The following is a 16,320-nucleotide window of genomic DNA, read 5'->3' as shown; positions in this document are numbered from 1 at the left end:
GGGAGACTGTGGTTGGAGTCCCCTCGCTGTGTTATACATGCTTTTAGAAGGGCATGACATGGCTTGGAGGTTGACTTTCATAAAATGCAAACTGTTGGCTACCAAAATGCTGCCTTTCCAACAACTGTGGTTATAGGCAATGAGGAACATACTGATGAAGATGAGACGCAGATACCCGATTGGGATGACAACTTAAATATTCGGTCAGGGCAAGAAGAAACTCGGTCTGAGGGGGAGGGGAGTGCAAACACAACAATTGATGATGAAGTTCTAGATCCCACCTACTGTCAACCCACAGTCAGACACTCGAGGAGGTCAATAGAGGCGGTGGAGGAGGATGCAACCGACGTCGAAGTAACCTGGCGCCTTCCTGGACACAGTCGGAGCACTGGTAGCACGCCTACAACTGCATCCTCAGCCACCACTCTGCCTCTGAGCATTATTCGGGGTGGATCAACAGGTCGCATGGCCTCTAAGCCTTGCCTAGCCTGGTCCTTTTTTGACATAAAAAAAGATCGGCCAAATTATGTGATCTGTAACATTTGCCATGGTTATCTTAGTAGAGGTCAAAACCTCAGCAGTTTGACAACTTCTTCCATGAATCGTCACATGAATAAATATCATATGGCCTGGTGGGAAGCTCACCGTGCTGCAATGCGGCCTAGTGGAGCCAACCATCCACCGCCTGCCCCTTCCAGGGCATCCGCGCGCTCGTCATCTTCTAGGACTGTGGGGACAGCTGTCACACCTGTTTTTCCACCCACAACTTCCACCACTGTAACCGCAACAGGCAGTTTGCTTGGTAGGTCGTCAGTTGGTTTGGAAGGGGAAACAAGTGAGTGTGTACAGCTCTCTCAGACATCGATAGCACCAACTTTGGATGAAGGCAACATCATGTCTCCGCCTGCACTTTCCTCCCAAAGCTGCATTTTTCCAGGGACACCCTACTCAACACCGTCTACACACAGCAGCCAGATCTCTGTCCCTCAGATGTGGTCAAATAAAAGGCCACTTCCTTCGACCCATGACAAAGCGAAGAGGTTGACTCTATCCCTCTGTAAGCTGTTGGCTACAGAAATGCTGCCTTTCCGCCTAGTGGACACACAGGATTTTAGAGACCTTATATCTGTCGCTGTGCCCCAGTACCAGATGCCTAGTCGCCACTACTTCTCTAAGAAAGGTGTGCCCGCGCTACACCAGCATGTCGCACACAATATCACCGCTTCCTTGAGAAACTCTGTGTGTGAACGGGTGAATTTCAGCACCGATACTTGGACCAGTAAGCATGGACAGGGACGTTACATGTCGCTGACTGGGCACTGGGTAACTATGGTGATAGATGGTGAAGGGTCTGCTGCACAAGTCTTGCCGTCCCCACGACTTGTGTGTCAATCCTCTGTCTGTCCAAGTTCCGCCACTGCTTCTGCATCCTCCACCTCATCTGGGTCCTCCACCTCCGCCCCAAGCCTGCCTGGTCAGGCCACCAGCGTTCTCACTGCGCAGAAGGAATCACGCACCCCTCATTACTATGCTGGCAGCAGAGCGCAACGGCATCAGGCGGTCTTTAGCTTGACATGTCTTGGGAATAAGAGTCACACAGCTGAGGAGTTGTGGTCAGCTCTGCGGTCCGAGTTTAATAAATGGTTGTCTCCACTCAACCTGCAGCCTGGTAAGGCCGTGTGCGACAATGCTGCAAACCTGGGTGCGGCCCTTCGCCTGGGCAAGGTGACACACGTGCCTTGTATGGCTCACGTGTTGAACCTTGTTGTCCAGCAATTTTTAACACACTATCCCGGCCTAGATGGCCTTCTGACCAGGGCACGGAAACTGTCTGCAGTGCTCACTTCCGCCGTTCAAGCGCCGCAGCTGAGCGACTTGCATCGCTCCAGAAGTCTTTCGGCCTGCCGGTTCATCGCCTGAAATGCGATGTGGCGACACGCTGGAATTCAACTCTCCACATGTTACAGCGACTGTGGCAGCACCGCAGAGCCCTGGTGCAATACGTCATGACGTATAGCCTGGGCCAACGAGATGCAGAGGTGGGGCAGATCACCCTGATGGAGTGATCTCAGATCACGGACCTATGCACCCTTCTGCACAGTTTCGACATGGCGACGAATATGTTTAGCGCTGACAATGCCATTATCAGCATGACGATTACAGTCATTTACATGCTGGAGCACACGCTAAACACTATTCGGAGTCAGGGGGTGGGACAACAGCAAGGGGAGGAACTACAGGAGGATTCATATGCGCAAGACACAACAACATCACCAAGGTCCAGACGTTCATCATCACCAACGCGGCAGGCATGGGACCATGGGGGACAGGGATCAACAAGGGCGCATGGTAGCAGGCGAGATGTTGAGGAAGGTGCAGGAGGACATGAAGATATGGAGGACGAACTGTCCATGGACATGGAAGACTCAGCTGATGAGGGGGACCTTGGTCAAATTTAAGTTGAAAGAGGTTGGGGGGAGATAACAGAGGAAGAAAGAACGGTTAGCACCTCTATGCCACAAACACAGCGTGGACTTGGTCCGCATGGCTGCGCAAGACACATGAGTGCCTTCTTGTTGCACTACCTCCAACATGACCCTCGTATTGTCAAAATTAGAAGTGATGATGACTACTGGCTTGCCACACTATTAGATCCCCGGGACAAGTCCAAATTTTGTGACATAATTCCACCCATAGAAAGGGACGCACGTATGCAGGAGTATCAGCAGAAGCTGTTACTCGATCTTAGCTCGGCTTTTCCACCAAACAACCGTGCAGGTGAAGGGAGTGATTCTCCCAGTTGTAACTTGACAAACATGGGACGGCCTCGTCATCTTCAACAGTCTACCCGTACCAGTAGGACCGTATCTGGTGCTGGTAACAGCAATTTTATGGAATCTTTTCATAATTTTTTTAGACCCTCCTTTGCAAGGCCACCAGAGACATCAAGTGTGTCACATAGTCAACGGATGGAGAGGATGATACAGGAGTATCTCCAAATGAACATCGATGCAATGACTTTGCAAATGGAGCCTTGCTCCTTTTGTGCTTCAAATCTAGAAAAATGTCAAGAGCTCTCCAGTTACGCCTTGAAGATTTTGTCGTGTCCAGCTGCCAGCGTTGTCTCTGAACGTGTCTTCAGTGCTGCTGGGTGTGTGCTGACAGATAAGCGCACGCGTCTGTCCAGTGACAATGTGGACAGACTGACGTTCATCAAAATGAACAAGTCATGGATCCAGAAGGAATTTACTACCCCTGTGTCATCCTGGGGAGAGTAAATGCTTGTGGATTTGGAATGTGCTTGATGCAAATCAAAACATCCTGTTTGCAACTAGGGCACAAGTCCTGCCACTGATGGGGTGTCTGTGTGCCCAATTTGGGGAAAAAAGGTAGACTCCGCTTGGAGTAACCCTTGCTTGCTGTGTTTTTTAAAAATGATACAAGATGAACAGATCTGAAGGCAAGATGAAGGCAACATCATGTCTCCGCCTGCACTTTTCTCACAAACCTGCATTTTTCCAGGGACACCCTACTCAACACCGTCTACAGACAGCAGCCAGATCTCTGTCCCTCAGATGTGGTCAAATAAAAGGCCACTTACTGCGACCCATGACAAAGCTAAGTGGTTGACTCTATCCCTCTGTAAGCTGTTGGCTACCGAAATGCTGCCTTTACGCGTAGTGGACACACAGGATTTTACAGACCTTATGTCTGTCGCTGTGCCCCAGTACCAGATGCCCAATCACCACTGCTTCTCCAAGAAAAGCATGCCCGCGCTACACCAGCATGTCGCACACAACATCACCACTTCCTTGAGAAAATCTGTGTGCGACAGGGTGCATTTCAACACAGATACTTGGACCAGTAAGCATAGACAGGGTCATTACATGTCACTGACTGGGCACTGGCAAACTATGGTGAGAGATGGAGAAGGGTCTGCTGTACAAGTCTTGCCGTCCCCACGAGTTGTTTCAATCCTTGTTCTGTATGTAGAAGTTAATACACTGCTTCTGCCTCTTCAACCTCGTGTGGGTCCTCTACCTTGGCGCAAACCCTGTGTGGTCAGGCCACCCTTCCTTGCAACTGCGCACAAGGACTACCACACACCTCCTTACTATGCTGGCAGCAGAGCTCAATGCCATCAGGCGGTCAAAGTTTTACTTTGAAATGTATGGGAAATGTGAGTCACACCGCTATTACAGAGAATAGTAGTCAGGCAGGGTCAAAACATTAATTGAGGAACAGGAACAGAATGGGACGGCCAGGAAAGAATCAGAAAACAAGCAGAGGTGAAATGCGTATCGGCCAACAAGGTACATAAACAGCAAGCAGGAAAAGTAGTCAGGTAACAAGCACACAAAATCATAAAACTGAACTGGGGGTAAAATTAACCAGAGGTTCATAGCTATGTCTGGCAGTGGTCTGCAGACAGGATGGGCATAAAAAAGGGTGTGGTGTCTTCCCATTGGTTGTAGCTGAATGATGGTATTTCATCTGTGAGATACCCACCAGCTACATTCAGCCAGAGATTCTGCATCTGTCAAGGTAATGCAGCCCAGTGGGTGAGCATAACCTGCGTCCACCTGCGCCGCTGGCATCGACTACTCTCCCATCATCAGCACTATTCATGAAAGGAACACGTTGTCACCTGGCGACCGGAGTACAAATTGACGGAGCGGACTCCGTTGGTGACTTAACAGCCGTGTGCGGCAATGATGCAAACCTGGCTGCGGGCCATCCTCAGGGCAATGTGACACACGTGCCTTTTAGGGCTCACGTGTTGAACCGAATTCGCCAGCAATTTTTAAAACACCATCACGGCCTACATGGCCTTGTGCAGTGGGCACGCTCGCTATGTGCTCACTTCCATCGTGCGCACACAGCAGCTCAACAACTTTCATCACTCCGGAAGTCTTAGGGTCTGGCAGTTAAACGCCGTAAATGCGATGTTTCGACACGCAGGAATTGGAATCTGCACATGTTGCAGCGTGTGTGGCAGCACCGCAGAGCCCTGCTGAAATACGGTAAGACATATAGCCTGGGATAACTTGATCCAGAGGTGGTGCAGATCACGCTGCTGGAGTGGTGTCAGATCAAGGACCTATGCACCCTGCTACACAGTTTCCAAATGTCGACGAAGATGTTTAGCACTGGCAATGTCATTCTCAGCGTGACAATTCTGGTCATCTACATGATGGAGCACACTGTAATTATTATTCGGAGTCAGGTGTTGGGACAAGAGGAAGGGGAGGAAGTACAGGAGGAGTCATATGCGGAAGGGATAACAAGATCTACGAGGTCCAGATGGTCAGCGGCACCTATGCGGCAGTCATGGTGAGGGAGAGGGATTAACAAGGGCGCATAGTATCAGCAAAAAGTGTTGATGAAAGTGCAGGAGCCCATGAGGAAATGGAGGACGAACTGGCGATGGGCATGGAAGACTCAGCAGATGAGTGAGAGCTTGCTCACATTTCGGTTGTGCGAGGTTGGGGGGAGAGGGCAGAGGAAGGATGCACGATTCTCACCTCTCTGCCACCAACACACCAAGGACTTGGTCCTCCTGGATGCACAAGACACATGAGCGCCTTCTTGCTGCACTACCTACATGACCCTCGGATTGTATGAATTTGAACTAATCCTGAATACTGGGTTGCCACACTGTTAGATCCCCGGTACAAGACAAAATTTGGCGAACTAATTCCTGCCATAGAAATAGACGCACGTATACAGGAGTATCTGCAGAATGTGGTACGCAATCTTAGATCTACTTGTCCACTAAACACCAGTGCTGCACAGAGTGAATCTCAACGCTTTGTCATGGATAGGAGGAAATGGTCTTTTACTTGTCCACATCGGAGGGACCGAGGGATGGCTGCTGTGCTGAGATGGCGTTGAGTACGGTGTCCCTGCACAGTTGCACTTTTGGTCATATCCCAAAATGAGTTGAAAAAGGACAGATGCTGTTGGAAAGGGGAACAGGTGTGTTGGAAAGGGGAAAAAAGTTTTGGTCCGTGGATTTGGTGGTTAAGCAACTGTAACATTTGCTGAAGAAACAACATCTGTTACAGTGGGACTGGCAGATTTGGATAAAGTGGTATATAATCTGTGACCGCTATATAACGAAAATTAATAAGAAAAGAAAGAGAAAGGTATATATCCCCATCAGCAGTCAGTGTCCACCGTGCTCCCAGTTGGAAAAGGAGAGGTTGGCAACTTGAAGGTTTGGTGGAGGATACAGAGCTGTGTGGCTATGAAACTAATAGTAGCCTGAACCGAGTTAGACGCCATTCGGATCTGGAGACTGTGAGCCCTGTTAGCGTCACAGGGTCCACATGCCCACCCAGCCCAGGAACTCCCTGTTAACAACACAGGGGCCATTGAGTACGCTGACCGTGTGCGTAGGGGCCACACCTGTGGACAGCAGGCGCATCAGCAGCAGCAGGCCTGTTAATGCCACTGGGCTGCACAAGCAGGACTGTTAGGACAGGAGCTGGTCTTAACCGTTCTGCGTTACCAACTGTGGTGGTGGCCTGCATCCACCACCCGATCCCTGCCTACCTCTGGCCTAAAGCCGCAATGGGTTCAACACATGGAGGTGTGCTCTTTCGGAGCATAATAGAAGACTGCGCACCTCCTTGTTGGCTCCAGCCCCTTTTATAACCTGGGTCCGCCCCAAACCAGGGTGAACCACAATGCACCTCCTGGAGACAAAAGTAGAGTGACACGTCATGAGTGGCATAACTAGCGTCCTATTTGGAAACGCAACTTCAATGATGACCTCATGGCTGCCATGACCCAAACACCTCACCAGTCATCGTCTGAGCATCAATAATGCGGTGACAAGTCATAGGTGTGGGCCTCTGCAAGCCATTTGGGAGGACACCTGATGCCCTGTGGTCTATATGGGACCCCCACATCAGGGCCAGGGCCAAAGAGTTCATTACCGGACCTAGTCTCTGATGCAGGAAGTGCCTGAGCATGCTCAGTAGCATGAAATACAGTCTCTGAAAAAAGACTATCAGCTTTAGCATGGTGTCTATGCCCAAAACAGGACTTATACCCGGCACGGAATGCAAGCACCTGTGCAAAGAGGCTTTTCACACTTAGTGTGGGAGCATGCGCTGTATCCCGAAATGAAAACTTAGCGTCAGGAATGGCACAGTCAGGCTGAGCATACTCACTAGGCGAAACACTGTAATTATGCTGCAGCTGGGGTACATCGGCACACGCATGCGCACTAGCTGCCTCTCCACACTTAGACGTGGAGGGGAAATTTGTCTTGGAGATGCTGTCTATGAACAGAAGGAAAAGCTAAAGGAAGCCTGACTTTCTATCCCTCCGAATTATGAAATGCAGCAATGAATTCCATGAGTTTGCTATAACAATAGCGTAGCAAAATGTGCATGAGGGTGTGATGTAGAGGTGCTAGAAATAGCTTGTCACCAGTGGGGCACTAATGGAATACAACAGCCAGTTCTATGATGCCACAAAATGGCAGTATTTTGTGCTATCATTATAGCTTATTAAAAACAGAGCACGAGGTTGTCATGCAGAGGTGCTGCACATAGATTTGCAGTAGTGTGAATTGACAAAAGTACAATAGCCACGTTTAGGATACAACTAGGTACAGTGAGTGTTTGCTAGTATAATGGCTGAGTTTAAAAAAGTTTGAGTGTGCAATGCAGGCAGACGTGCTGCTAATAACGTTCCAATACTGTGAATTGACAAAAGTACAATAGCCACGTTTAGGATACAACTAGGTACAGTGAGTGTTTGCTAGTATAATGGCTGAGTTTAAAAAAGTTTGAGTGTGCAAGGCAGGCAGATGTCCTGCAAATAACGTTCCAATACTGTGAATTGACAAAAGTACAATAGCCACGTTTAGGATACAACTAGGTACAGTGAGTGTTTGCTAGTATAATGGCTGAGTTTAAAAAAGTTTGAGTGTGCAATGCAGGCAGACGTGCTGCAAATAACGTTCCAATACTGTGAATTGACAAAAGTACAATAGCCACGTTTAGGATACAACTAGGTACAGTGAGTGTTTGCTAGTATAATGGCTGAGTTTAAAAAAGTTTGAGTGTGCAATGCAGGCAGACGTCCTGCAAATAACGTTCCAATACTGTGAATTGACAAAAGTACAATAGCCACGTTTAGGATACAACTAGGTACAGTGAGTGTTTGCTAGTATAATGGCTGAGTTTAAAAAAGTTTGAGTGTGCAAGGCAGGCAGATGTCCTGCAAATAACGTTCCAATACTGTGAATTGACAAAAGTACAATAGCCACGTTTAGGATACAACTAGGTACAGTGAGTGTTTGCTAGTATAATGGCTGAGTTTAAAAAAGTTTGAGTGTGCAATGCAGGCAGACGTGCTGCAAATAACGTTCCAATACTGTGAATTGACAAAAGTACAATAGCCACGTTTAGGATACAACTAGGTACAGTGAGTGTTTGCTAGTATAATGGCTGAGTTTAAAAAAGTTTGAGTGTGCAATGCAGGCAGACGTCCTGCAAATAACGTTCCAATACTGTGAATTGACAAAAGTACAATAGCCACGTTTAGGATACAACTAGGTACAGTGAGTGTTTGCTAGTATAATGGCTGAGTTTAAAAAAGTTTGAGTGTGCAAGGCAGGCAGATGTCCTGCAAATAACGTTCCAATACTGTGAATTGACAAAAGTACAATAGCCACGTTTAGGATACAACTAGGTACAGTGAGTGTTTGCTAGTATAATGGCTGAGTTTAAAAAAGTTTGAGTGTGCAAGGCAGGCAGATGTCCTGCAAATAACGTTCCAATACTGTGAATTGACAAAAGTACAATAGCCACGTTTAGGATACAACTAGGTACAGTGAGTGCTTGCTAGTATAATGGCTGAGTTTAAAAAAGTTTGAGTGTGCAATGCAGGCAGACGTCCTGCAAATAACGTTCCAATACTGTGAATTGACAAAAGTACAATAGCCACGTTTAGGATACAACTAGGTACAGTGAGTGTTTGCTAGTATAATGGCTGAGTTTAAAAAAGTTTGAGTGTGCAATGCAGGCAGACGTCCTGCAAATAACGTTCCAATACTGTGAATTGACAAAAGTACAATAGCCACGTTTAGGATACAACTAGGTACAGTGAGTGTTTGCTAGTATAATGGCTGAGTTTAAAAAAGTTTGAGTGTGCAATGCAGGCAGACGTCCTGCAAATAACGTTCCAATACTGTGAATTGACAAAAGTACAATAGCCACGTTTAGGATACAACTAGGTACAGTGAGTGTTTGCTAGTATAATGGCTGAGTTTAAAAAAGTTTGAGTGTGCAATGCAGGCAGACGTCCTGCAAATAACGTTCCAATACTGTGAATTGACAAAAGTACAATAGCCACGTTTAGGATACAACTAGGTACAGTGAGTGTTTGCTAGTATAATGGCTGAGTTTAAAAAAGTTAGAGTGTGCAATGCAGGCAGATGTCATGCAAATAACGTTCCAATACTGTGAATTGACAAAAGTCCAATAGCCACGTATAGGATGCCACTAGGTACACTGAGTGTTTGCTAGTATAATGGCTTCGTTATAATTAGTTGGAGTGTGCAATGCAGGCAGACGTGCTCTGCAAATGTCTTTGCACTAGTGGGACTATAGCAAAGTCCAATAGCCACGTATAGGATGCCACTAGGTACACTGAGTGTTTGCTAGTAAAATTGCTTAGTTTAAAAAAGTTGTAGTGTGCAATGCAGGCAGACGTGCTCTGCAAATGTCTTTGCACTAGTGGGACTATAGCAAAGTCCAATAGCCACGTATAGGATGCCACTAGGTACACTGAGTGTTTGCTAGTAAAATTGCTTAGTTTAAAAAAGTTGTAGTGTGCAATGCAGGCAGACGTGCTCTGCAAATGTCTTTGCACTAGTGGGACTATAGCAAAGTCCAATAGCCACGTATAGGATGCCACTAGGTACACTGAGTGTTTGCTAGTAAAATTGCTTAGTTTAAAAAACTTGGAGTGTGCAATGCAGGCAGATGTGCTCTGCTAATGTCTTTGCACTAGTGGGACTATAGCAAAGTCCAATAGCCACGTATAGGATGCCACTAGGTACACTGAGTGTTTGCTAGTAAAATTGCTTAGTTTAAAAAACTTGGAGTGTGCAATGCAGGCAGATGTGCTCTGCTAATGTCTTTGCACTAGTGGGACTATAGCAAAGTCCAATAGCCACGTATAGGATGCCACTAGGTACACTGAATGTTTGCTAGTATAATGGCTTAGTTATAATGAGTTGGAGTGTGCAGAGGACAAGAGGGTACAGTGGCAGGATTGTGGTGCTCTTGGTAGAGGAATGGAAGCCTGCCTTTCTATTCCCTCCTAATGGTGAAATGCAGGGAGGAAATCCCTGACCTGGGCTACACAGACGCTGTTGCTGTTTGCAGGACCTGTCACTTATGGCTCTCTGACCCTGCCGCTTTGAGCCCTTAAAAGGACTGCTAGAATGTGCTCTCCCTAAGCTGTCTAACGCTGTGTATGCAGCGCATACAGCTGTATCGGCTATAGGACTCAGGAGGACGGAGCTGCGACACTGATGTCTGACACCAAAGACGCAGAAGGCAGATAATGGCGTTCGTGAAGAAAATGTCCGGTTTTATAATGCAGGGACATGTGACATGCAGATCCTATCACACATGCCGTTGCTTCTCTGGCTCAAAGTCCACTTAGGTGTGTGTGTGTCTGTGATTGGCTGACATGCTGGCCCGCCCCACAAGACGCGCGCGCTTAGGGAAGGAAGACAAGAAAAAAAAAAAAAAAAATGGCGATCGCCATTATAGAAACAGCAGTGATCTGAAGGCGCTGTTCACGCACACTATACACTGAAATGTGATAATAGTTTGATTCACAGAGTGACTTACACTATTACAGCAGAAACCAAGCTAGGATTTAGCTGTTTTTTGGCTGCTAGAACCGTTCTCGAACGTTTCTAGAACTATCGAGCTTTTGCAAAAAGCTCGAGTTCTAGTTCGATCTAGAACATGCCCCAAAATCACTCGAGCCGCGAACTGGAGAACCATGAACCACGAACCGCGCTCAACTCTAGTGCTGGTAAACTTCATTGAGGGCTGTTTGTTTCCCCAAGATCAAAAGGAGTGCCTAAGCCTAATCGGGAAACTTGGGAATCCTCGAAACTCATACTGTGAGATAGTTTGGCTGAAATATATTCCTTTACCTCCTGTTTTCCTACTTTCAGGGTGGTGCACTCTTGAAGCTTGAGGAGTTCAGGCTGAACCATCACATGAATTGTGCGCTCTCCCAGCTTTGGCTCTGCAGCATCAGAAGAGCTCAGGGATATTGCAGATTGTTGGATCCACTAATCTGCACATCTTCCGAACGGTGCTTGAAAGCTGTATAACAAACAGCTGGCAAGCTCATACTCATTTAGAAAAAAAACCCTATAAACATGGATCTATATAAGTAGTCCTACTACAATTACCAACCTAAAAAAATAAAAATATAATAACAATAGCATTATTAAATATATGTTAAAAACAGTGTACAATAAAAACTAGATGCATTGGAGTGTAGATCAAGTAGCTAAAGAATAGAAATACTCAGGGGTCAGGAAATAAAGAAAAAATATTATGTCTAATGATATAGTGTAAATATGGGGAAGGGGGTGTATTTGTAATTATGTCTAGGAGTCGTGTTCTGCCTGCAGAACAAGAATGTTATGTGCACCCATCCTTATGCTTCATTGACACATCCGTTTTTCTCATATGAGTGGTATTCGTGATCTTAACTGATAGCACTCGTACTTCCAACAATAAATGGTGCTGGGTTTAAAAAATCATCAGTGCAAGCCAATGGGTCTGTGAAAAAATTGGGCAACATTCTAATGATATTGGTCTGTAGTCCGATTTTCACAGACCGTTAGGAGAAGGTGGAAAAACCTCATTATTTTTTACACATACGAGAAAATCTGATGAAACTCTGACCACAATCTGTGATGAAACTTGGACAGTTTTTTTCGAATGTTGTTCAAAAATTTTGGAACACTTCAATTTTAAGACAGAATTCAGGTGAAACGTATTTGACGAATCGGGGACAACAACTGTGAAGGTTTGTAGATCGATTTAGTTTTTCTTTCTTTTTGTTATACAGAGATTGAAATCCCCTGCTTAGAGTTAATTGTTCAACTTTTGGCTGCATCGTCTAAAGTAAGTCTAGGAGCCTACTGCGTGTTGCATATACAGTATATTGTGCTTAAAAAAAACTGTGGAGTAATCTCCTAGAGTCTTGAGAGCATCTACTGCCGGTAGCCAGACATGTATAATCTATGCCGAGGATTTGGAGGTCAATAGTAGAAAAACGGAGCTTGAATCGCTTTAAATAATATATTAGGAAATAAAACAGAACAGAATATGGACCTACTGAGGCTAAAAAAGAACACAATGTTGTTAGAGGTTGGATATTCACATAGAACAATTACTGTCTATTCTGTTTATATAAATTACAAGAAATAGACAAAAAAGCAAACAAGTTATAAAGTTTTTGTAAAACTGAAGGTGACAAGAATTCATATTTGTAGCCCCACCCAACTATATGTCATAAGTGATAAGTAATTATCATTTATATCAAAAATTTAAACTAATTATCTTGATCCATTAAAGAATATGGGAGGGTATGCTTCTTTGCTCATCAATTATATTGCAGGAATATATGATGATTAGAAGAACCCGGAGTGGTTTGATATACAGATGACAGTTCTTGCTCTTACTCACACAGTGTACATAATTATGTACACAACTGTTTATAGTATGATGCTAATGTCATCACAATGAGAAGGTGACATATATATATATATATATAGATATATAATTGCCTTATTCTGTCTGTCTGTCTGTCTGTCCAGTGTCACCGTGACAGTGTCGTTAGCGTGACAACTGTCGGATTGGCCGCTGGGCTCGGCCTGGCCCCGCACTACCCGGATTGGCTGCTCGCCTTGGCCTGGCCCCGCCCCCCGCATGGATTAGCCGCTCGCCCCGGCCCTCCGCACGCATAGCCCGCTCCAGCGTACACCGGCTCTGGGTACACATGTGCAGGGAGCCGGCATACGCTGACGCCTCGCCCGCTCGCCCCGGCCACACGTTGGCATACTCGGCCCCGCCCCCGGCGGACATAACCTTGCGATGCTGGGATCGTGACGGAGCCGGTTTATGCTGGTAACCATAATACACATCGGGTAACTATAGGAAGCGCTTCCCTTAGTTACCCGATGTGTATCATAGTTACCAGTGAACACCGGCTCCCGGTACACATGTGCAGGGAGCCGGCATACGCTGCGGTCAATAATAAAGTGTCATGCAGCGGTGAAAGAGTTAGAGACACTGCAAGACACTTCATTATAGGCAGCGGGCATCCCCAGAAGAGAGAAGACAGAAGAAAGAAGACCCCGCAGTCATACTCACCAGATGCCGACCGGGAGCAGGTGAGCGCATCAAGGTCCTGCAGCGGCGGAACACACACACACACACATCAGATCACACTCACTCACTCTCACACACACATCAGATCGCATCCACACACTCACAACATCCAGTGATATCGCTTACTTCTCGGCGGCGATACTGTGCGTGCAGTGACCTTCCAGGACCTGCCGGAGGATCACATGGCCGGAAGCATGTGGTATCTCCGGATGTTGTGAGTGTGCGTGCGTGCGTGCGTGTATGCGATCGGATGTGTGCGTGTGTTCTGATGTGTGAGTGTATGCGATCGGATCTGTGAGTGACGGCAGAAGGCAGAGGAGCACGGCGTGCAGCATAGCTGCTGGGACCGCCCACCGGAGGGCACAGGGAGAAGAGGGGTGTGAGTGTATGCGATCAGATGTGTGCGTGTATACTGTCTGATGTGTGACTGTGGCGCACGATGGGGAGTGCGCAGCATGGGGGATGGAGCACGATGGGGGGTGCGGAGCATGGGGGATGGAGCACGATGGAGGGTGCGCAGCATGTGGGATGGAGCACGATGGGGGATGGAGCATGATGGGGGGTGCACAGCATGGGGCATGGAGCACGATGGGGGATGGAGCACGATGGGGGGTGCGCAGCATGGGGGATGGAGCACGATGGGGGATGGAGCATGATGGGGGGTGCGCAGCATGGGGGATGGAGCACGTTGGGGGATGGAGCACGATGGGGGGTGCGCAGCATGGGGGATGGAGTACGATGAGGGTGCGCAGCATGGGGGGTGCGCAGCATGGGGGATGGAGCACGATGAGGGGTGCGCAGCATGGGGGATGGAGCACGATGGGGGGTGCGCAGCATGGGGGATGGAGCAAGATGGGGGGTGCGCAACATGGGGGATGGAGCACGATGGGGGGTGCGCAGCATGGGGGATGGAGCACGATTGGGGTGCACACCTCCCCCCAAAACACACACACAGCGCCACACGCACACCGAACAACACACCACACACACACTGGGAACTACAAACACCACCCTACACAGACACTTACACACAGACAACGCCGCACACACACAACACCCAACACACAAACACCGCGGCATACACAAATGTACGCACATACCGCGCAACACACACACTGCACAAAACATACCTCCCCCAAAACACACACACGCACTCCACACCCACACAAACCACGCAACACACACAGCACCACACACAGACAACACTGCAGACACACAGCGCCCTACACAAACACTGGCAACTACACACAACAACATCGATATATATAACAAAAAACATACATTAACTACACAATAAATTCTAGAATACCCGATGCGTTAGAATCGGGCCACCTTCTAGTAAATATATATATACAGTTAGGTCCAGAAATATTTGGACAGTGACACAATTTTCGCGAGTTGGGCTCTGCATGCCACCACATTGGATTTGAAATGAAACCTCTACAACAGAATTCAAGTGCAGATTGTAACGTTTAATTTGAAGGTTTGAACAAAAATATCTGATAGAAATTGTAGGAATTGTACACATTTCTTTACAAACACTCCACATTTTAGGAGGTCAAAAGTAATTGGACAAATAAACCAAACCCAAACAAAATATTTTTATTTTCAATATTTTGTTGCGAATCCTTTAGAGGCAATCACTGCCTTAAGTCTGGAACCCATGGACATCACCAAACGCTGGGTTTCCTCCTTCTTAATGCTTTGCCAGGCCTTTACAGCCGCAGCCTTCGGGTCTTGCTTGTTTGTGGGTCTTTCCGTCTTAAGTCTGGATTTGAGCAAGTGAAATGCATGCTCAATTGGGTTAAGATCTGGTGATTGACTTGGCCATTGCAGAATGTTCCACTTTTTTGCACTCATGAACTCCTGGGTAGCTTTGGCTGTATGCTTGGGGTCATTGTCCATCTGTACTATGAAGCGCCGTCCGATCAACTTTGCGGCATTTGGCTGAATCTGGGCTGAAAGTATATCCCGGTACACTTCAGAATTCATCCGGCTACTCTTCTCTGCTGTTATGTCATCAATAAACACAAGTGACCCAGTGCCATTGAAAGCCATGCATGCCCATGCCATCACGTTGCCTCCACCATGTTTTACAGAGAATGTGGTGTGCCTTGGATCATGTGCCGTTCCCTTTCTTCTCCAAACTTTTTTCTTCCCATCATTCTGGTACAGGTTGATCTTTGTCTCATCTGTCCATAGAATACTTTTCCAGAACTGAACTGGCTTCATGAGGTGTTTTTCAGCAAATTTAACTCTGGCCTGTCTATTTTTGGAATTGATGAATGGTTTGCATCTAGATGTGAACCCTTTGTATTTACTTTCATGGAGTCTTCTCTTTACTGTTGACTTAGAGACAGATACACCTACTTGACTGAGAGTGTTCTGGACTTCAGTTGATGTTGTGAACGGGTTCTTCTTCACCAAAGAAAGTATGCGGCAATCATCCACAACTGTTGTCATCCGTGGACGCCCAGGCCTTTTTGAGTTTCCAAGCTCACCAGTCAATTCCTTTTTTCTCAGAATGTACCCGACTGTTGATTTTGCTACTCCAAGCATGTCTGCTATCTCTCTGATGGATTTTTTCTTTTTTTTCAGCCTCAGGATGTTCTGCTTCACCTCAATTGAGAGTTCCTTAGACCGCATGTTGTCTGGTCACAGCAACAGCTTCCAAATGCAAAACCACACACCTGTAATCAACTCCAGACCTTTTAACTACTTCATTGATTACAGGTTAACGAGGGAGACGCCTTCAGAGTTAATTGCAGCCCTTAGAGTCCCTTGTCCAATTACTTTTGGTCCCTTGAAAAAGAGGAGGCTATGCATTACAGAGCTATGATTCCTAAACCCTTTCTCCGATTTG

The 16,320-nt window shown here is 46.9% G+C and overlaps 1 protein-coding gene across 1 annotated transcript in view; it reads right to left on the bottom strand.

Annotated features, from left to right (window-relative positions):
• HSPB8 (heat shock protein family B (small) member 8) overlaps window positions 1-16,320 on the bottom strand; it is a 73,694-nt gene that overhangs the window by 18,055 nt on the left and 39,319 nt on the right. The window lies entirely within an intron of this gene.

This window comes from Anomaloglossus baeobatrachus, chromosome 1 (assembly GCF_048569485.1).
Source record: "Anomaloglossus baeobatrachus isolate aAnoBae1 chromosome 1, aAnoBae1.hap1, whole genome shotgun sequence".
Classification (NCBI taxonomy): domain Eukaryota; kingdom Metazoa; phylum Chordata; class Amphibia; order Anura; family Aromobatidae; genus Anomaloglossus; species Anomaloglossus baeobatrachus.
The sequence above is the reverse complement of the archived record's forward strand: the minus strand, read 5'-3'. Positions and strand labels throughout refer to the sequence as shown.